A 24,562-nucleotide genomic window follows, 5' to 3' on the forward strand; every position below is an offset into this window, starting at 1 on the left:
TTTGAAATCATATCATTCCTATTGGAAAACCCGTTATTTATTCAAATTATTTTTACATCTTGATAGAAGAGTATATTTAGTATTATATCTAGGTATCAGTGGCTTATTATTAGTTTCCCTTGATTGTATGTTAAAGTTGTTACATCGAATGTTTAAAATTTTCCTTCGATTGGAGGGTATTTATAAATTACTACAAATGTATGCTGATATCCACACTTAAACACTTCTGAATTCTCGGGATTGTCAATTACTGGTATATTTGCATTTTTACTAGCTTTAATGTAAGGAAGTAGAAATATTTATTTCTTGTAAAGTTGATGGTAGTAATTATATCTAGCAGTTCTCTGTGAACTTCGTTTAATACCATTTGTTTTCGCAAATGTTTATAGTTGAATTGCGTAAATAAATTGAAAAGATTGGAGTTTACGGCTCTTTGTCTGCTTCTATGTGTTAAGTCGTCATGATCGGGAGTACCAGCTAAGAATTTTAATGTTGAACCTATGAAGCCTAAACTTCTTCTATTTTGCGAGTTAGTAGTTGATTTTTTAACATTTCCATCTTCTATATGCTATTTTGTATTGATCCTATTATTGTTACATAATGCTTAAACACTATCCTTAATTTTAACATATGAAATATGTAGTCTTCCTTTTCGAACAAGTAGGATGGGTCTGTTTACGTTAATAATTTACGGCTGCAACAAGATAGTGGTCTGATTTGATGAACCTCGGAGCGTACACACATCTAAAACACTGGAAACGAGTCTTCCGTCTATCACAACATGGTTGATCTGGTTGATGGTTTTTCGATTTGGAAACAGCCAAGTAGCTTGACGAATTTTTAATTTTTTTGTTTTGGAATCTAGTACGAATAACCATATTTCGGGCCCGGTGAAGTCGATTAGCATCAGCATGGGGATGTTCCCTCGTGGAGGCTGAGTTTACCGACCGTTGTGCAAAAGATACCTTCTATGCCCACCCTGGCGTTAAAGTCGCCAAGCACAACTTTGACTTCGTGGCGAGGGCAGCTCTCAAATGTAAGCCGTCATAGAAGACATTTTTGGTCACATCGTCCTTCTCTTCCATCGAGTCGTGGGCGCTTTACTGCGAATTGCGGGTACACGTTCATCCAGCGGAGTGAATGCCAGTACTCTGTGACGGAGTCTCCTTCCCGCCACGAATTCCACACAGAATTTACACTCCTCTATAAGGCCACTATAGGTAATGCCACCTATTCGCCTCAGTCTTTGTCCCGTCTATTGCATATCTTGGACGGCGGTAACGTCAGCCTTTACTCTAACGAGGACATCAACCTGCTGGACAGCGGAACGTTCCCTATTAAGGGGCCGGACATTTCAGGTGTATGCCCTTAAATCATAGTCCCTCTCATGTTTGCTAGGGTCGTCATCAAAAGAAGTGTTTCTCTTCGAAGGCTGATGCTTATTTTCCATTGGTGTGTTTTTTACGTGGTGTATCCCAAACCAGACACACATCCCTGCGGAGGAGATATTTCGCCTTCCTACTTAACCTGGCCTTCAAACGGATGTTTTTGGCTACCCAGAGGATACTTGGTCTATGATCGGAAGTCGTGAGCTGCTTGAGCCATATGTAAAATAATCGTTTCTGACCACTCCCATGTGAGCGGCAATCAGAGAACTGTCCTCATTTGCGTGAAGTTTTAAACATCCATCTTCCAAAAACAATTACAAACTAATAAGTACTTATCGCTTACTACCAGATAATTCCTTAACCTAATTCTGTCAAAATGAAATAGATTACTGGTCTTTACATAAAAACTTTTATTATTTATCGTGTCCTTAAAATAAAATCTCGTAAGATGTTTTATTACCTAAGTAATTTTGTAAAAATGGACAAAAAATTCAAAGAATGTCTTATTTGTTTAAAAATCGCTAAATACAATGCAAAAAATTCTAAATAACATGCGTCCGACAACGTCGCCTACCTTCCACTACTGACCGTTCGTGTTAACGTTGTTTGCGATGAATTAAGAGAAAATTCTTTTGTGGTAATGAATGTCAAAATGGATTTAATCGGATCAATAATTTGCTTAATCTAATCGAAAGATTTTCGAACTCCCGCCGAATTTCTTCCGCAAATATGTCAGTTATCCAATAAAATTTGGAGAATGCACTTTCGGCCAAAAATGGATAAAATTCGGTTAAAACTTGCCCTAGAAGCCATGCAAATGGTGATGGTGGGTGATGTACGTTAATGAAATTCAGAGATCATCGTTTTCTGTTAATCATATGAAATAATGCCAAAAGTGGATAAAATCGGGTCAGTACTACTCTTATCTCTCATATACCTAGTAAAAGATTTCCAAACTTCTGGTTGGTTTTAGAACACGAAATTCTTTATAATCAATCACCCAAAAGGCCATAACTCATAAACTAATAGTTCGCAAGCTGTCAAATTTCTACAGGTACATATATTTTTATGGTGTTATATTAGGAATAACATCTATGTATCCGCTTACCGACTTTTCGGCCCACCTATTGTATTAATAACATGTAAGAAATCTTAGAAAAATTAACTGAATATATAATTTTAGTTAAATTAGTCTACGAATTATTATGTTATCAAGGTTGGAGTAGTATCAATTTTATCCATTAAGTATAACCATGGCATGTACTAAATAATATTTCTTGAATTTCATTAAGGTACCTCATATGAAATCACTCAGATGGAGCAAAGTCAGCCGGATGTTCGAAAATCTTTAGACTAGGTATATGGGGGCTCAGGGAGATATTAACCTGATTCAACCCATTTTTGATATACAGAAATATTATGGTCAAGTAAGTTTTCTGTATGTATTTCAATTCTATATCTCACACACTAAACGAAATTTTCGGTCAAATGTCATATAGATACTGGGGTCCACATATTCGGTACCTAGGGTATTGAGCAGTTTTGGTTGGATTTGGACAACTTTGGTCAAAGGCATACTTTAATGGAATTATTACAGCAAATTTTATTCCGTTATATTAAGTTCTTCTTAACTTGTGTACTGGAAAGTAAAAGATTCAAATGAAATTTTATTGATTTATTGTACTTTTAGCAGTTTTAAACAGTACCATTACAAGGATATGAACACATTTTGGTCAAAAGATGGCATACTTTAAGGGAATTATTACAGCAAAATTTTATTCCGTTATAATAATTGCTTCTTGATTTGTGAAAGAATCAAATGGAATTTTAAATTATGTTATACGGGAAGTAGGCGGGGTTTTCCTCCGATTTCATTCATTTTCACACTGTCGTTAGTAGTTCTTATAGTATTCAAGCTTAGCTAATTTAGTTCTTGTAGCTTTAGTAGCTTATACAGCTTATATGTATACATTAAACATATTAGAAGGCGAGGCCACACCCAGTTTTTCAAAAAGGTGAACAACAGGTTGAAAGAGTATAAAAGATATTTTCCTGTGGCCGAAAATAAACATCTAAAGTTGACAAAGCGGTGTCGTTTGAAAAAAAATTTTAATTTTGCACAAAATTCAATCCGATTTTGTACGTCCAAATTAATTATTTAAAATCATCGAGATAGACCGAGCTTTCAATCTAAACGGACGTGTATTGATGCGCTCCGTAGAAACTTTCTTTAAAAAAAAAATAAAAATAAAAATAAACAAATACCAAAAAAGTGCATTAAGTGCAAGCGTTAGGCAATAACGCCGAAAGTGTTAATAAAAACATAAAAAAACACAAAAAATTAGACTTTTGGTAAACAATAAAAATAATTAAAAAAACAAATACATAAGTGCGAAATAAACAATAAAAGAAACAAAAAACCTGAGCGCAGCGCAGCCCCACCAACAAGGCCGTACTTCAGCTTTATCGAACCTGCGAATACAGGTCATAACAACAAACAAGGCAACGGTGAGAATGATGAGTCATCGAAGCGAACAACTGAGCAGCACTATAAGCAGAGCGTACTAAATAGAAAAGCAGCAGAGAACGGCAATCCACAACGGCCATCAACAAAAGTGACTACACCAACAACTAAGCAGGTACCATCAAGCGCGCAGGCAGCGAAGAATAACTTAACGCAAGGTGAGAATGTACCATTAAAAAAGGCCAGTCTGTGCAAACTACGTAAATATAAAAAGGAAATTAAGTCCTTCAAAGGGAGCGCTCAATCCTAAAAAATTTCGAGTCGGCACACCAAATATGAATAAAACGGGAGTTTTAAATGGCAACGGATTTGCCTTACTAAGCAAGAGTTCAGACGACGTTGCGAAGGGTACCTCCACAGACGTTAATGCCAAACCCCCTCCAATTTATTTGCGTGAGCGTAGCAGTAATGATCTCGTTGCTGAATTAAGTAAAATTGTAGGTACTAACAATTTCCATATAGCGCCTTTGAAAAAAGGCAATATAGATGAAACAAAAATTCAGTCCTACACTGAAAAAAGTTTTATGGACATAGTTAAATTTTTGTCAATTAAAAACAAGAATTATTACTCGTATCAACTGAAGAGCTCTAAGGGCCTAGTTGTTGTAATCAAGGGTATAGAGTCCGCCGTAGACTCTAGTGAAATCAAAGAAGCATTGGAAGAATGTGGCTTTGGAATTAAAACAGTTGTAAATATATTTAATAGAAACAAAGTACCACAGCCATTGTTTAAAATTGAATTGTTGCCGAATTCGAATCAACTTAAAAAAATGAGACCCATCCAATATATAATTTGAAATATTTGCTGCATCGTAGAGTAACTGTGGAAGAATCACATAAAAGAAACGGTCCGGTACAATGTACTAACTGCCAAGAATATGGGCAAACTAAATCATACTGCACTCTACGCAGTGTTTGTGTGGTATGTGGTGATTTACATCCCTTTTAAATGCACCCTTAAGAAAGAAGAATTAAATAAAAAATGCAGCAATTGCGGAGAAAATCACACTGCTAACTACAGAGGTTGCCCTGTATATAAAGATTCGAAATCGAAGTTGTCGCAGGGCATTCAAGCACGTCGTAATCAAATGTCACAAACTCCCCGTAATGAAATTATTGCAACCTCAGAAAAAAGTTCAAATCCTATTACTTCTAACAATAATAATATGCAAGGACGCTATGCAAATGTGGTGAAAGGCAACACTGTGCAAATGCAACTTCCGCAAAATCCTCCAAATGGAGGTATAGAAACTATGATTATAAATCTTACACAGTGTATGACAGAATTTATGTCTACTATGCAAAACATGATCCCAGATTTAATAAAATCACAAAATCAAATGCTGCAAAATTTATTAAGTAAAAAATAAGCTACTAAATATCTGTATATGAAATGCTAACGGTGTTAACCAACGTAAATTAGAGATTATCAGATTTCTGTCTGAAAAGAATATAGATGTATGTAATGCTTATTTTAGAAACTCATCTAACATTAAAAAATAATTTAAATATACCGGGATTTAGACTATATGTTACAAATAATCCGGATGGTAAAGCGCATGGTGGCACGGCAGTGTTGATTAGAAATCGTTTAAACCACTGTGCTCTAGAATCTCATGCTACACCACAGTTACAAGCTACAACAATATCACTAAAAAATCGGGGTTGTGACTTAAACCTTACGGCTATATACTGTCCACCTCGTTTTAAAATTAAAGAAATCGAATTTAAAGACTTTTTTGGAACACTAGGTCAAAGATTTCTAGCAGGTGGAGATTACAACGCAAAACACACGTACTGGGGCTCACGTCTTATTAATCCGAATGGACGACAGCTGTATCAAACTGTTATAAATAGGCACAATAACCTTGAAATAATATCTCCTGGTAAGCCGACATATTGGCCTAGTGATCGTAAGAAAATACCAGATTTAATTGATTTTGCCATAAATAAAAATATAGATAAATCGCACATAACAGCTGATACATGTACTGATCTATCTTCTGATCACTCTCCTGTACTAATAAAGTTATGTGAAGACTCCATATTCGTTAATCCAAAGGTGGGTCTAACTTCTTATAAAACGAATTGGCTATATATAAAAAATACGTCAGTAGCCACATTAATATTGAGTACAAAATAAATACAGGAAGAGATATTGACGAAAGCATAAGAGAAGTCAATGATATAATAACTAGCGCAGCTGTCTTAGCAACACCAAACAAAAGCTTTAATCCGCTTGGTCTCAGAAAAATCTCTAATAAAGAAATAGAGATGCTTGTAAATGAAAACAGACGTGCAAGACGTGAATGGCAGATAAATCGCTCTCCCTCCACTCAGCTTCAATTGAAAGCTGTTGTACGTAGATTAGCGCTCAAACGTGAGGAAGAATTGAACACCAAAATGTGTATAAAGAAGCTATGTCCAAGTTCAAACAAGCAAAATTCCCTTTGGAAAGCCCAAAAGTCCATGAAGCCACCAACTGACTCCAACATGCCTTTACGAGACTTGGGCGGAAATTGGGCTCGAAGTGACGAGGAAAAGGCTAATTGCTTTGCAAATCACATAGAAAAGGTATTTCAACCCAATTTGCCAAAGAACAACTTTAAGCTGTCAATCTTACCCAACACAGCTAAAGAGTCGCTCGAGTCTCTTATGACTTCACCTTCTGAAATTATTGGTATCATCAAAAAACTTAATCCAATAAAGGCGCCGGGACATGATAATATTTCCCCAAAAATGCTAATTGAGTTACCAATTATTGCTGTAGGGGTGCTGTTAATAAAAAATGAGAGACATTTTTTGCAATTAACTGAAATATTATTTAATACCGAATTCTATTGTTACATTAATTGTTAAATAAATAAAGCGTTAAATAGAGTGTTAAATAATGTTAAGTAATGTGTTAATTAAAAAATTTGGTCTCAACTGCACCCTCTGAACGTTATCGACGCACATTGGGGTAAAATGTGTCGATTTTGGAGATTAATTCAAAAATCAAAATTCAAGGTACAAGTAAATTTTTGGTATCAAAGAAAAGTAAATTTTTGGTATCAATAACTGAAAAAATATTTGGCAAAAAATTTACAGTTTTCTTGTAATATTCTCTGAAAATTGCAAGTTTATTTCTTTTTGTATGCGCACAGTGATATACGTGATTTTTTTAATTTTTCGAAGTTTTTTATTTCCTTTAACTGGACAAATCTTGAGTAAATTGTAATGGAGCCTTCTTGTTCAGGTATTTTAGTAAATACAAAAAGATTTCATTTGTGTTTTTACGTGTCTCTAAGTATTTTAATTTTTTTTTTGGGCGAAAGCCTTAAAATATTCGGATTTCGACCTTATATGCAGACATATAGTTGTGAGTTAAGCGGGGTAAAGCAAATCTTGTTTCATTCCTGTAATCTATGGCTGTTGTAGTTTCTTTTTGTAAAAAAAAAAGTTGCGCCAATACTGCGCACTTTCTCAGTATATGCATTTCTTTATGCGAACTGCCTGGTCAAATATACACGAATTTCTCAAGGCAGAAGAAGAACAAATACAGCAATTGCAAAAAAAAAGGTTGAAAGATAGTGAAAGAGGTTGCAAGTTCACCATCAAGAGCGAAAAAATTTCATAAAAGTATTGCCAAATCATCACTATCACAGCAAATGTCCAAAGAAGACGCTTTATTTGTTTTGGTGGAAGCAAAGTTATATCGACAACAGTACAATGTTATATTGCAATCTGCTCCAGATAGGTTTCCTTGCTATTCATATGTCCAATCAGCAAAAAAAGGATTGTTATCCTAGACGTGAGAGCATGCATTTTTGCGAGATTTCAGCACAAGTAAGCTTGCAAGCCCTTTTAGACCATACCACTGAGCGTATAACTTTAGCCCAAAATAACGTTATTAAAACATTGAACGATGAGGAAATGACGAATTTATGCTTGTACACTAAGTGGTGATTCGATGGAAGCTCTGGACACAGCTCATATAAGCAAGCGTACCATAATCCGGGTGCAAATGATTCATCAGTTTTCATCACCTGTATTGTTCCAATCAGGTTGATTTGTGGAAGCAAAATTATGTGGCAAAATCCGCGCCCAGCTTCTACTAGGTTCTGCAGGCCTTTAAAAATTGAATTTGTAAAAGAGTCCACAGCTGTTTCTAGAACTGAAAACGAAAGAGTTGGTATAGAAATAAGAAATCTTGTTAATTCGGTTATACCTTATGGAAATAAATATTTGGAAGTTAAACCCAATTTAATTTTATCTATGGTTGATGGAATAGTATGCAACGCATTAACAGAAACAACATCTACACAAAAATGTTATTTATGTGGAGCTAGCTCGAAAGATTTTAATAAAATTGATGAAATGGTGAAGAAAGTTGTAAAAACAGAAAATTTACAATTTGGGCTTTCAATACTTCATGGGTGGATTAGGTTCTTTGAATGTCTTCTCCACTTATCATATAAATTGTCTATAAAAAAGTGGAAAGCTCGAACAGAAAGCGAGAAAATATTAGTCTAGGAAAATAAAGCACGGATTCAAAAAGGATTTAAAGATAAAATTGGTCTGATTGTTGACCAACCGAAACCTGGCTTTGGGAATTCTAACCATGGCAATACAGCTAGGCGTTTCTTTCAAAATCCCGAGATGTCAGCTGCAATTAAAACTAAAGTTGACATAAATTTGATTAAAAAGATACTCGTAGTTGTTTCTAGTGGGCACGATATTGAGGTACAGAAGTTACGTGACTACGCTTTAAATACAGCAAAATATTTCGTTGAATGTTATCCTTGGTATAACATGCCTCCAACACTTGACAAATATTTTATCCATGGACCAGAGATAGTGATGAAGAAACAGTTTATATGTTTTAAATAAAATGTGAAGTTTAAAAAAATTAAAAATTTAGAAAACCGATGTTCAGCATATTTTTGTTTTTAAGATATAAAAAAAAACAATCAAAAAACTCGAATTGCATTATTTTCTTACTTCTTTATGATTAATTAACTAAAAAAAATAACTTTTCCATAACTAGAAGACTTGTGGGAATTAATCTCCATTTTGAGCACCATTTACCCCACTGTGCGACGGTATGATCGTTTTCCCACTGCCTACTTTGCTAACTAGACTAATTGCTCCCGGTTTCCCAATTGGACCAATCAGAATGCGCCACGTCAGTTCAAGCGTAAGCAAGTAGGACTTAAAATAATTGCTCCCGCTTTGCTTATTAGACCAATCACAACGCGCCACGCTAGTTAATACGTAAGCAAGTAGGACTTACGAAGATTACGTGAGTCATGCTGCCAGATCGTTCGTAACACTCCCCCCCGGTATATCCTGCTGATCAGGGTGTATCGAATTAATCACATCTAGAACGGCTATTTTGGCGGCAGGTCTCTCAAAGATGCCACAGACAGTCTTCAGAGTGGCGCTTCTGACCTTTCCATCTTCACTCTTTCGTACTTGGATCACTCTGCCTTTAGTCCAGCAGTTCCGTGAATTATTACGATCAACTATGTATGCTATATCACCGACTTCGATTGCTTTTGCATCTGTAAACCATTTACTTCGCTTGGTTATGGTGGGCAAGTACTCCACTATCCAACGTCTCCAGAAGGCGATTGCTAGTTGCTGCGATGTTTGCCAGTTACGACACAATAAAATGTTCTCAGTAAATGGTTCCGCGATTGGCTTAACTCCACTGGAGCTACCTAACAAGAAGTGGTTAGGAGTGAGTGCTTCTTCCTCTTCGTGGTCGATCGGGATATAAGTTAATGGCCGAGAGTTAACCGTCATTTCCGCTTCCATTAAGACTGCACGAAGAAGTTCATCATTGGGGCGGCTAGTTGTCAAAATTTGAAGCACCTGCTTTACTGACCGAACTAACCGTTCCCACGCTCCGCCCATATGTGGCGAAGCTGGTGGTATAAAACGCCAGTTGGTTGCAGCAGAAGTAAATGTTCTTGTTATGTGATTTTTATCAATCAGTTGAAATGCTAACTTCAACTCCTTCTCAGCACCTTTAAAGTTTGTACCATTATCACTCCATATTTCTACCGGACTACCTCGGCGGGCCATAAAATTACGTACAGCTAGAATGCAGGAGTCTGTCGAGAGTGAGTATGCGCTGCTCTGGTTGTTAGGCAGGTAAATAATACTCCGTATCTCTTCTCCGTGCTTCCGTAACCAGGAGGGGACCAAAGTAGTCAACGCCTACGTAGGAGAACGGTCGACTAAATGCTGAGGTCCGGAATGCGGGCAGAGAGGCCATCATGGGTGGCCGAGGTTGAGATTTTCTGTTTTTACAGTGCTGACAATTGCGTCGAATCTTATTAGCGACTGTTCGTAGTTTTATGTTCCAATAGGATTGCCTTATCTCATTCACCACTGTTTCCAAGTTTCCATGATGATACTTTACATGGAAGTGGTTAATGATCAGGTACGTAATATGATGATTTGAGGGCAGTAATATTTGATCTGGTCGCCCTGTTATCTTAACTCTACCATTTATTCTCAAAACGCCGTGATCATCCAGATAAGGTGATAGCTTCAGAATATTGCTGGATTTGTCAACTGGCTTTCCGGCTTCTAGAGATGCGATAGAGTCTCCGAAGTTGTCGTGTTGAGCCTTTCTCCAAAGATAACATTCCGCTTTACGAAAATCTTCAGTAGTTGGTCCATTACCAACAGGTTGATTATCTCGAATAGTGCTTAGCCAGAGCCGAACACAATACATTGTCATAGCTGTTGCACGAAGTAGACGGTTCCAAGTTGAAAATCTCAGCGGTTCTGGTACAACCTGATGTTGTTTTGAGGTTGGGTGATGAAATCAAGTAAACTGTGGACGGAGTTCTTCAGTTGCAATGCACTGCAATTCATCAGACATAAGCCACTTATCAGGCGAGAGGTACAAAAATGATGGCCCTCTAAACCATCGACTGTCGTTAGAAAATCTGCATCACCATTCCATTTGCTTGCTTCGTCGGACACGTTTTCCTCAGATCGAAGCCAATGCCATTCCTTGACGTCAGTCAGCTCTAAAATTTCACTAACCCGGAAGGCTACAAATTGTTTGTAGCGCCGGTGATCGGATCGTAGCCACGCTAATACCCTTCGGGAATCTGACCAGTAAACGCAATTATCAATGTGGATAGAGTGCGATTCGATAACATGTTTGGCGAGGCGAGCCCCTAGAAGTGCTGCTTTCAGTTCTAAACGGGGAATGGATATTAGTTTCAATGGCGCTACCCTTGTTTTGCTTGTGATCATTGTACAGCTAACCGTATCACCATACGAGTATCGAAGGTAACAAACTGCTGCGTACCTAGTTTCGCTTGCATCAACGTATGTGTGTAATTCGATTTGTGGAACTCCGCCAAACACAGTTCCCATATAGCATCTTGGAATTCTTAGACTCTCTACTTTCGGAATTAGTTTGAGCCATCTTAGCCACTTGGCAAATTGGTCATCAGGGATTTGAACATCCCAGTCGCATCCAGCTCTCCATATCTCTTGTAGGATAACCTTGGCATATATTACGTAAAAACTGATGAGTCCAAGAGGATCGTAAATAGTCATGACCAAACTCAAAACTTCGCGCTTAGTGGGCCGCCTTTGATGAAGAAATATGTCGGAATCTCTATACTTAGCGGACACGCGAAATGCGAAATGGTCACTGGACGTAATCCACCACATGCCTAAAACCTTTTCAGTAGGCAGTTCACAGTCAAGATCGAGAGATAGCTCATCGAGCGGATCCTTATTTAGGGCAAATAATACCCGACTTGAATTGGACAAAAAATTTCTTAAATGAAAGCCTCCAAGTGCATGGACATGACGAACGTCTTGAGTTAATTTAATAGCTTCTTCTTCGGTGTCAACACTTACCAACATATCGTCGACGTAGTGATTTTCGGTAATGCACTTTGAAGCAAGAGGGAATTTCTCTTGAAAATCTTTTGCATTCTTATTTTTTACTTATTGCGCGCAGCTTGGTGAACATGTGGCCCCAAATGTCATAACTGTCATTGCAAATGTAGTCGGCTCATTGGCGTTTGGTTCATACTAAAGAAAACGTAGGAAGTTTTGGTCTTCTTGTCGTACACGAACTTGGTGAAACATTTCAGCTATATCGGCTGTCATAGCAATTCCCTTTTGTCGAAACTTAAAGAGCACCGAGTGTAGAGAAGTTGTTAGGTCTGGACCTTTCAGCAGCATGCTGTTTAGGGACACTCCATTTACCTTAGCAGCTGCGTCCCAGACTAGTCTAACCTTTCCTAGTTTATTGGGGTTAGTAACTGCGAAAATCGGCAAATACCAATATTTTTTGACGGCGGAGTCGAGAGGTCCTAAACGTCTGATATACCCCTTTTGAATATATTCGCGTAACTTTGTGTGAAGAGTTTCAGCCAAATCGTGGTCTCGTTGCATCCTTTTCCTTAGACAATTCGCCCGAAATAAGGCCATTGATAAGCTATCGGGGATTTCAGTGTCCGGGTGCTTCCACAATAAGCTGGTCGCGAAACGACTTCCAGTGCGAACGGTGAATTTTTGTAGTTGCTCCAAAGCAACCTCATCCTCCTTAGACATTAAGGAAACATGTTTGGTGGACACACCTAAGTTCTCGAGGCAAATGTACGCTTTGGTGATTTCAAGCAGTTCAGCTTGAGCGGAGCAATCACAGATATGATAAACGTGGTGTATAGGGTCGGTACCGGCTTTATGCATCAACCCTTTCAAGGTCCAACCTAATTTGGACTTTTCTGCGATTGGACCATTTTCTCCCCCATATATGGATTTTATTGGAGATCCGAGAGCCGCGTTATTTAAGCCTATCAGCAGTTGTGGAGTGGCGCTTGAATAGGAGTGCAATGGCAATCCTTTCAAATGTTTGAACTGTAATCGTAGTTTGTTAGCGTCGAGCGATTGAGTAGGCAACTGGAGTTTCTTGACAGAGCGAACCCCTTTAAGAAAAAATTGCCTATGCCCATTTACAGCCGATATGGTAAGGTCGGCTACGACAGACTCGTTCTCGTACCGATGTGTGTCGCCAGTCCAACGTAGGCAGAGTGGTTGAGGTGTTCCTCTTACATTCAGCTGTTTTAAAAGCTCTTCGTCGATTAGAGTAAGAGATGAGCCATCATCTATGAAGGCGTACGTTGATACACTTTCGTGACCAGAATGTATGACTACTGGTAGTATTTGAAACAGTGTGCTTGCCCCTGTTGCTATATGCGCATTAATATTGGCAGAATGCTCTCTGGCTATCATTTTGACATTATTTGACGCTTTCGAAGCTACAGTTTGATCGAATTCCGATTTGTGTAAAAGTGGATGATGACTGCGCGTGCATCCGTTAACGCCGCAAGGTTTGACCCAATTACATCTATTCATCGAATGCGTTTTCAAACATCGACGACATAATTTTAGTTTACGAACAACTTGCCACCTTTGACTTCGTGGCATCGTCGCAAACGATACATCTTACCGAACTAAAATGGTGATTAAGTGCCCCTCGTTTGCGCTCACGTGTTGGATCCTTTGGAACAAGAACGCAGTTGGCACCTTGAGCCAACTGAAAGAGCCAATCACTGAAGTTTTGGAGATTGCATGCTGTGAGGCTCCGCTTATGCATTCCCCAATACGCTGGTAGAAGCCCAGGAAATTTCGAAACCAATCGCTGTTCAAATTCGGGATTGTTCAAATGACCAGTCAGGCCTGATACTGACATCGTTGTACAGATATTTTGCACTTCTACGGCGAAATCGACTATAGATTCCAAATTGCTCTCCGATGGTGGCGGTAGTTCACAAATTTGGCGTTGAAGAACACTGATGATCAATTCTGGTCTACCAAATCTCATTTGAAGAGTGACCATAACTTGACTGACGCATGAGGAGTGCAATAGCAGATTTTTAACAGTCTTTAGCGCTGGACCTTCCAATGCCTGTCATAGTCTTAGCAGATTTTCTTCGTCAGAGAATTCGCAAACCTCTGTAGTTTGATTGTAAGAGGCATAAAACAACGGCCATTCGCTGGGTTTACCATCATATTTGGGTAATTCTTTAGCAAGGCTGTTACGGGAAGCAAGTTGATTCCGAGTTAATCGGCGACAGGTTGAATAACCAAAAGACAAGCTGTTACCGCAGCCAGCTGTCGGAAAAGTGTTGAATTCCGTCTGGATTGAGTGTTGAATTCCGTCGCAACTGCTGTTCAATTGACTGCATTCGGTTCAATAACGATTGAAGTACCGGTGTTTGAATATCAGTTTCACCTTGTTGACCCGTTAACATTCCGGTTGGAATACCGTTAGGTAGTGAAGATCAGCTATTTGTGATATCGTTTAGACCAGGAGCGGTTGCATTAAATGGCGCCACAAATTGTGGTGGCAGCTGCAGCATTTGGGATGGAAGAAGCGCCTCATCCCTCAACCTGGTTGAGATCCTAGGCATTGAATATTGCCTTTCATCAAAGTCGTCATCAAAACCCATTGCATCTATGCGATCCAAAAAGCTGTGCTGTTCTTTAAATAAAGCCTGCCCCTGTCGTAAGATTTCGCTTTGCTCTTGTAGCAACTCGGCGCGACGACGAAGGCCTAGTGAACCAAAACAATTTGAGGAGTGAACAGGACTTATGAGTTCACTTTCTTGTAGATGTGCTTGTTGGGGTGATACCGTATACACCCGACTTCCATTTGGAGGAGCTGCATTTGATACGCCTGCGTTTAAACTCTCAGCGTGTGTCACAGGAATGCGCTGATTAGCAGCCCGATCAGTCCCACAATTATCCTCCAGGTTGCTCACAATTGGAATGCTTGTTGAGGTGGTGAGATTGACGGCTGCAGCACAATTAGGGCCAAGAACGAAATTGGCAGGTGCAGCAGATGACTCTAAGTTATTCGCGCGCGACATTTTAAGATGTTAAATGTAGCGCAAGATGAGGGTGCAATAAATTTTTTAAGATGTTAATAAAAAATGCGAGAAATTTTTTGCAATTAACTGAAATATTATTTAATACCGAATTCTATTGTTACATTAATTGTTAAATAAATAAAGCGTTAAATAAAGTGTTAAACAATGTTAAGTAATGTGTTAATTAAAAAATTTAGTCTCAACTGCACCCTCTGAACGTTATCGACGGTATGATCGTTTTCCCACTGCCTACTTTGCTAACTAGACTAATTTCTCCCGGTTTCCCAATTGGACCAATCAGAATGCGCCACGACAGTTCAAGCGTAAGCAAGTAGGACTTAAAATAATTGCTCCCGCTTTGCTTATTAGACCAATCACAACGCGCCACGCTAGTTAATACGTAAGCAAGTAGGACTTACGAGGATTACGTGAGTCATGCTGCCAGATCGTTCGTAACAGGTGCTCTCTTTGCTCTTCAATGCAATTCTTAGTTTCGGATACTATCCAATTTCATGGTATCTTAATAGATAAACCTGGGAAAGACTTAACACAGCCGTCTTCATACAGACCAATCAGTCTTCTACCCTGTCTTTCAAAAGTATTTGAAAAAGTATTACTATCAAAAATGTCTCCTTTCCTCCACGTAAATAACACAATACCAATGCATCAATTCGGATTTCGTGCGAAACATGGCACAATAGAGCAAGTAAATAGAATTACTAACGAGATAAGGAAAGCATTTGAGCACAGGGAGTAGGGTAGAATGGGGAACATTCGCCAGTGGGGCACATATGCCACCACCAATTATCTTCAAAATTAAATAAGCTATTGATAATCGAAAAACGATATTTTGTGCATTTATCGATGATCTTCCACCTCTCACTCTTTGGTAGTTTCATTTTACATGTGTTCGAGGACGGACGAGGTTTTATGTTTTACGGACTACCGCGAAAATATTTGGTTGCAAGTATTTTTTGTAATAACTTTTTCAGTTTTTGTGATTTAAAAAAGAAATTTCACAGATGTGTGCTATTGACATTAGTGACAAAATCTTGCCAGTGCTTGTTTTAGTTAATTTATTAAAAGTGCCAAAACTCTTTAAATTAGTTTAAGAGGTTTCTCCTGGGGCTCATTTGCCAGGCTGTTGGTGGGGTGGTTTCGCCGGCGATTCTGCCCCATGGGTATGATTCGCCACTGCCAAATGTACCCCATGGGGTGAATTCACCACTGGCCAATGACCTCCAAGCCATAGATTCGCCACTAGCGTAATTAGGGATTTGCTTTTAATGTATAATCTTGAAGTGCTTCTAGTACCATGAACTCAGGACAAATTTCTAAAATATTTATTTATACCTGTAGGTATGTTAACAGACAAATATTTCCTGAAACAGACTTCATAAACGAACCAAATGAAGAACATCCAACCGCTGACAATGATAATGAACCTATACTTCAACAAGATGCGATTTCAAATGAACCTGATATCCTGTTTGAGCCTCCAGTCACACCCCCACCTCTTCCTAAAACTCCGGAGCAAATTCGTCCATTCCCTAGAATTCAACAATCTAAATCTAACAAAAGAAAGGGAAAATCCACAATCTTGACATCTACTCCATCATAAGAAGCAAAGGAACGAACACAGCAGCAAAAGAAAAAACAAGCAAAGAAACCATTGGTACGAAAAGGAGTTCCGAAAATAATTAATAAAAAACGTAAAACCTACGTCGACTCATTATCTGACTTAGCAGATGCCTTAAGCTTTGCTGAATCCGACAGATCTGTTGGTTCGTTTGTAGAACCAGAGAGCCTTGGTGAGACCAAATTCGTACTTGTTCGATTTGGTGGGCAGGTAGATAAGTTCTATATTGGAAAGATATTGTCTGAATGTCCGAAATCGGTAACTGTTGATTTTTTAAGAAAAAAGCCAGGTTCATGGACATTTTATGAACCATGTGTTAACGACATATCCTATATTCCAAAAGATGACATTGCCCTGAAGTTGCCGGACCCAAGCCATCCCGCAGGAACGTCCCGATCAGCTGCAACATACATATTAGATGTAGATATGTCGCAGTACAATGTAATTTAAAACTCGTCACTATATCGCATTTATTTTTTATGAATTAGTTCTTACAGGTGTGCAATATAAATATTAACATATGTAGGTATTTCGAATTGTCATTTGTACCTTTAATGAATAACTTAGATACCAGCTTTTTTTTTTTACAATGAACTGCCTTGTTGATCTCTACCAATATAATATTACACTTTTTTGTTACTTTTATATGAATTAATAAAATTTAAGTTAATTTTTTGTTAAACATTGTTTTAATAAATAAACAAAAAATAGTTGTGCACAAACTTAAAATTGCATTTTCCCTTTGACGATTGCGCCCCATCCCACTGGCGAATTTACCCCATGGATGGGGCAGTTTCACCCTTTTGGGCATCTTGGGAAATCCGTAAAATTTGTAAATAAATATGCGAGGTAATCAGAATTAAACGGGTAACATTTAAAGCCAACAAATGTAATCTCTTAAACAAAAAAAGTTTTGAAAAACCATTAACAGGTTTTTTTTGGAGGGCACCTCAAAAAAAAGAGGCGAATGCTCCCCCTTCTACCCTACTGTTCAGCAATATTTCTAGATGTAGCCCAGGCGTTTAATAAGGTGTGGCACGAAGGTCTTTTATATAAGATTAAAAAAAATCTACCTTTAGAATTATATAAAACATTGGAGTCTTATTTATGGTAAAAGTGGGGGATTTCATATCTGATGAACGACAGATAAGGGCTGGTGTACCACAGGGCAGTGTTTTAGGCCCAACACTATACATCATATATACAGCAGATCTTCCAACAGCTAATAATGTATTAACTTCAACTTTTGCGGATGACACAGCTATAGTCAGCCGTAACAAATGCCACATTTTAGCATCACGAATATTAGCGAAGCATTTAAGTTCTGTCAAAGAGTGGCTAGCGAACTGGCGTATAAACGTGAATGAACAGAAGTGTAAGCATATTACATTTTCGCTAAGACCAAAGATGTGCCCGGGAGTAAAAATTAACAATATTTTAGTACCCCAAGCGAACGAAGTAACATATCTTGGTATTCACCTAGATAGAAGGCTCACGTGGAGAAAACATATATCTAGTAAAATAACATGTATTTAGATTAGAGCTGCAAATTTAAATTGGCTTTTAAATAAAAACTCCAAACTTAGCCTAGACAACAAAGTGCTTTTATATAATGCGGTCATAAAGCTGATTTGGATCTATGGCATTCAACTGTGGGGTATGACCTGTGCAACTAATATTGATCTAATACAAAGGTTCCAATCAAAAATGCGTAGAACAATCACGTGTTCACCATGGTACATGCGTAACGAAAATATCCATAAAGATCTTGGTATTCCTACGGTAAAAAAAGAAGGAGAAGACAGCAGAATTAAATATATATCTAAACTCCGAGATCACCCAAACCCTTTGGCGAATGCTTTGGTACATTCCTGCGATCAAACACGACTTAAAAGAAGATATATGCCTGCGTATTAAAGAGCGACATATCACCAAAACAGCTCAATCACTTGCTTGAGTCTGTCTAATTAAGAAACATCAGCTTTCCTGGCAAGGTCATGTGGAAGGTATGAACGAAAACACTCCAACTCTGAAAGTATTCGACACAGTAACCGCTGGGGTAAACTGGGGAAGAGCAAGATCTCCACTCAGTTGGAAAGATTTTGTGTTGTTCCTAAATGTGAAATACCGCGACATTGGAACAGTTGCCGGAACAACGCGTTCTCAAATTGAGGGCGAAGGTTAGGCGTGATGTCGATGGGAATGCCAAAACGCGCAATCCAGCCATTAAACAAGGCCTTAGAAACCGGTGCCGTCATGTTTGGTATTTTTAAGGCCTCTGATCATCGGGTGAATCTGTCAACTATCGTAATGCAAGAGAATCATGGATTGAGACACGAGTTTAATTTTCCATCGTCGACTTGATCCCTGGCTAACTGGGCGTAATTGACTGCAGCAGCGGCTAGCGATTGTATTCATGAAAAAAGATCAGCGGCGTTCCCTTCACCTTTAACATGACGTATTTTGGTAGTGATCTGTGATATAAAGACGAGCTGCCTGGCTCGTCGGCTTATCGCCTTGGATAGCGACTGAAGAAAAGCAAAAATAAGAGGTTTATGAGCAGTGCACATATGACACGTCCTTCAGCCATGTAACGAAAGTGACGAACAGGAAAATACAGTGCTGTCAATTCTCGATCATAAGTGCTGTAGCGAGTTTCAGCAGCCGAAAATTTACGGGAAAAAAAGCAAGCGGCTGAAGAGAACCGTCAACGATTTGATCCTAAACAGAATCTACTGTGAAGTCGGACGCGTCTACCCAAATGATTGTTCTACATTAGGCAGCGGATGAGCTAGCTTGCTAACTATGATTCGCAGGTTTCTAAATGGCGTTAAGTTGCTTCAGTCCAATGAAGAGAGCTATTGTCGTTTTTTCTGTTACGCGGCAACATAACAAAAAGTGGTCCTTGATGTCCCAGCACGTTTGGCAAGAATCGACTATAAAATTTCAGCATAGCTAAAAAACGCTTAAGCTGCTTCGCGACCGTCGGAAGTGATTAAATGTCCCAAGAATTCAAGCTCGGAAACTCCAAAGTTTGATTTACGAGGTTTAATCTTGACAACTCGTTCTTAACCCAAAAGTCATATGAGTGAACTCATAAAGTCCAAACGGCGCTGCGATGGCAGTTTTGCAAATATTATTAGGATGTACATATGTGGGGTGGATTCGTGTTTATTTTATAAAAGTGTTTATAAGTTGATTTTAATTTTACAAACTGATTTTATTTTAAGTTTACAAACTGATCCTATTTTAATTTTACCAGCTACTTGCAACTTGAATCGTGCTCGCGTATCGACTGACTGTCGTTTTCAAAGTCTTCGTTACTCGTTTCTTTGTCGCAACTCGTTGTCTATTGCAGCCAGTGTTGCATGTTACTGTCCGTACGTTCGCCCACTTCTAGTCTAACCTTTCTTCGGTCCCACGTGTATTGACACCTGATGAAAGGCTTTTCGAAAGTCAATATTTGAAAACACACTTTTTCATGCTAACATTGTAGAAAAGTCCTGCAGAAACGAAAGCGGGTGACGGAACGGTACTGTCATGGCGTTTAGCACTTTATAATCGTCGCACGGCCTCCACAACCCGTCAGCCTTGTGCACTAAGTGTAATAGATTCAGCCCAGTTCTGCAGAAAAGACGACAAATTTCCAGTTTAGTTAAGAGTTCAAATTCTGACCCCGAAGCTGTTAACTTTTGCGGCGATAGTCGTCGTGGTCGGGAGTACATAGGCTGACCAATCGTGATGATACAACTAACCACAGACGTGATAGTTCGAATCCCAAGTGGTCTCGGACAGGTAATATTAAGAAACTCGTTGAGGACGTAGGAAAATCTCTGTAAAGTGTCGATTGTAGTAATGCTTGGCGTTGCTAGTCGTGTTATTGAGCACGATGTATTTAGCAGGATGGTGCGATCGACAAGGTGCCTCCCTTGCAAGTCCACAACTAGACCGTGATGTTCGAGAAAGTCGGCGCCTGTGTGACGTCTGCTTTAATAAAAATCCATAGCAATTCGCTGCATAAATTCAGGTTTAACTTCAGGACGAGCCCGCCGTAGTTAAGTACAGGTGAGCCATTTTCTGCAAACAGTTGCATTAAAGTTGGGCATGCTCGACCTAGCTACCTAGACCTTGGAACGACAGAAACGTCTGCCCACGAATCAATTTAACAATTCATGTTGGCTGATGTGCCGAAAACGCCAAGTCGAATACTTTTTTTTAGTACTAGGGACTTTGCCAACTTCTGATACTTATCTTGCTGAGCTGCCAATTGCAACTGTCTGTGTGAATGTACACGGCTGTCGGCACATTGTCGCATTGCTACCAAATTTAGCGGGATACCAACAAAGGCTGTGTGGATTTCGGTTAACGGATTTGTTGCGCGACGTAGATCGGCCCCTGGAGTGGTTGTTACTTAAAAGTAAACTAACTTTTTACGATTTTTCCCGTCCTTTAAATACTTTCCATAAGCACATACACACTTTCAGCTTCTTCGGCTAATTTTGTTTTATCTCTTCGATGGACTAAAAGGGGGTTCACGATATTCCGTGCCTCAATACGACCCTTTGGCCATCTGTCCTTCTGGGAAAAATTCATGATGCCCCAAACCACGAATATCGAAAAAAACAGTGAGCATCACTTCGAATTTTGAGCTACTTTGGCTCGTCTTTTCCCTCCATTCCGATGAATGAATCAAATTAAATTAAAAATTGCGTTGAAGAATGTTATGTACAGAATTTGGTTGAAATCGGTGGAACAGGTAGTGAGATATGTGAATCATATATTAAAAAGAAAAAGTACAAGTTCATAGGTGGACGTAATTGGACCACTTCCACTCCCACAAAACGAAATTAACTGAAAACGTATAAAATGCCATAACTAAGAAGCAAATTAAAAAATAAAACTGTACTTTATGGAAGCCGGTGTGAAAATTGGACGATGGACGTAGCACCGCCCACTGTTTGCTAAAATCAGATATCTCGGGACCCGAAATTCAGATTTTGACTAAATTTAGTACATAGCATTCCTCTTATATTCCTATCCGACAGTACAAAAATGGGCGAAGTCGGGCAACAACCACGCCTACTTTCCATATATTACAAACTTATAATTCCTTTAAATATGACACCTTATGACGCAAAATTTTCCAAATACAATCAACACTTTTCTAGGTACTGAATATATATCAAAAATCTGGTCAATACTTCCCTGAGCTCTCGTATATCAAATATAAAGATTTGCGAACCTCCGGGTGACCTTATACTGCATATATCGGACAACATTGGAGATATCTCAACGAAACATTTACATATGACAGTGTATCTTTGTGCATAAAATAGATAAAACTGGGTGAAAACTTCACCTAGCCCCTATTTGTATATTTCAAGTTATTAACATTCTTTAAGTACATGCAAATATGAACCAAAATAAATAATTATGACCTAGGAGAAAATTTATATAGGTGTTTCTGGATTCACTGCTTTCAAACCTTTTTACCAACGTTGTCAGTTTATATTTGTTTAATTATCAATTTGAATTTGATATAACTCAAATAAATTGTGCTCCAAATTTAAATTTTCTACCGTTTTGGTTTTTTTTACACATGAAATGATATATGGTTTCAAAGTTGTGTGAAATCGATTTACGAATTACCTCAGCTCTCATATACCACATATAATATAATGATTTTTGGTAAACTAAAATACTTTATGACCAATATGTCGGTTAATATACCCGACATAGTGATTTCGGATTTTCCTCCCAGTTACCAATTAAGAAAGCAAGTTTCTTATTATCCGTACGTAGTGGTCCGCTAAATATAAAATAAAGTATTAAAGACCCCAAATCCCTAATATATTGACTTCAGAATATTGGTTAAATTTTTCCTCATACACACAATATATGAAGTATAAGCATTTTTTAGTTTATATTATACATATGTCAATATATATACTTATTTATATATCTGATTTCATGCTTATTTTAATTATGTATGTAAATGTCTGGGACATGAAGCAAAATGTAGTACTGAAACTAAGTGAATCTACGACCTGTAGTATAAGTTAATAAGTAATCCCTTCATAATTAGGTAATAGGCTAAAACATTGAATTGTATCTAAATTAATACATATAACTATATTGTATTTTTAATGCCTATGAAATTCCTATATGAACTTTTGTTGTTTAGAAAGGCACACCTAGTTTGAACACATAAGAATAAGTTGAAAGAGCGGTTCATTGTCGTTCATGGAATTGTCTGCCATTATACAGGTTGGCGCAAAAGTTATCTTCCTATCAGAAGATGCCATAAATTTTTCAATTGACCATTAGAGGTCAGTTCTGTTTTGATATTTGTGTACTAAACACATGCGAAATACACGTAAATAAACAATGTACGCTACATGCTTGACACAACCGATATGCTGAAGTATGCATTTCCCGGGCGCCAAATCTCTCGTTTTGGCGATTTGCTCTGGTCAGCAAGATCGCCTGATTTGACTGCTTCAGACTTCTTTTTGAGGGGCTTTTTGAAGTCGCGGGCTTATGTCAACAAGCCTCAGACTCTTGCAGCTCTTAATGACAATATCCGTCAAGAATGTGAGGACCTATCGCCGGAATTTCTGGCCAAAGTGATGGAAAATGTCATAAAAAGGGCTCAAGCGACAATCAACTGTGGCGGCGGCCAATTTTATGATATCATATTCTCGATTTGATGTAAAAAAATTTAAAAGACCAAATAAAAATAATCCACTAGCAGAATCAAAGTTTTTGATTTTTTAGAAAAAGTTTTTCATTTTCCAAAAAACATCGGAAGGTTATTTTTGCGCCACACTGTATTTGATTTATAGTTAGTTGTTGTTAGTATTATGGACAACTATTATGGTAGTTTAAAAAATAGCGTTTCTGTGTCATTTCATTTGAAATTATGAGTGAAGGTAACTTGAATTAATAAAAATACAAATATATTTCAATCAGAATTTACCTTCAAGTGGCGGAATGAACGAATATGAAAGTATATATTTTCTTACAAGTTAATTTGTTAAAACTGCCTCTGAGCTGAAATCCACGTGAGGGACCACATCGTTTATTTAGGTAAACATGTATAAAATTATATATAACTAAACATTCATATATATGTACTTGTAGGGTTATTCAATAGACCGATAGTGACAGCAAAAGACGCCATATTTTTCCCCACTACGTTGACATTTCTCTTCAGTACGGTTTGCTATTTGATCATGGAAAGATATACGATCCAACAACTAGTCGAAATTATTAAAACTTACTATCGAAATTCGTAGTCAGTGGCCTTAACTTCAAGAGCGGGTGTTTTCAAAAAGAGCGTCACAAAAGTTTTTTTTTAATAAAACAAAAACGATTTAAACTGGATATCAAAGAAATTCTTTATTCTTGTGTAAGTACATCTGTACGTACTCCATGGTGGTTTCGTGCGGTTTATGGCCCAGCGGCGTCATTGGGCAGTACTTTTTCCGTGATTATCAAGACAAGCACGTTACTGTAAACGAGAATCACTACCACTCAATGATAACCGATACGTGGATAACAGGATGGCGCCACAAGCTACACAGCGAATGTCGCAATTGATTTATTGAAAACCAAATTTGGTGAACGTGTTATCTCATGAAATGGCCCAGTCAATTGGCCGCCTTGGTTGTAAGATTTGACGCCGTTAGACTATTTCCTGTGGGGCTACGTCAAGTCTATGGTCTATGGCAACAAACCAGCGACGATTGATGAACTTCGTAGGAATATCGAACGTGAAAATGGTATCGGCCGATTTATGCTTGAAAAGCGTGCCCGGGGTGGCCATACAAAAGAAATCGATTTCCATACATAATGGCATTGAATGTACATACTTTCACAGGAATACAGAATTTCATTGATATCCCAAGCAGTTTTTGTCTAATTTGCATACATTTTCCCCGATATGTATTTATTCAATATACATACATGTATTCTACCGGTTTTATATAAACATATAAAAGTTATATGTAAATTCAACTACCATTCACAGGGTAAAATGTTACGAAAATTTTAAAAATACCTCGAATGTACAAATCTCTTTCTTAGGTATATACGTACATTACTA

General features: G+C 38.1%; 1 long non-coding RNA gene across 1 annotated transcript; it reads right to left on the minus strand.

The window, feature by feature from the left end:
* On the minus strand, positions 1-24,562 carry LOC120780144. Its single transcript, XR_005705820.1, has 2 exons — positions 24,424-24,562; positions 1-274 (listed from the first exon to the last, which is right to left on the minus strand). It is a non-coding gene; the product is annotated as an uncharacterized LOC120780144 (long non-coding RNA).

This window comes from Bactrocera tryoni, unplaced genomic scaffold, assembly GCF_016617805.1.
Source record: "Bactrocera tryoni isolate S06 unplaced genomic scaffold, CSIRO_BtryS06_freeze2 scaffold_189, whole genome shotgun sequence".
NCBI lineage: Eukaryota > Metazoa > Arthropoda > Insecta > Diptera > Tephritidae > Bactrocera > Bactrocera tryoni.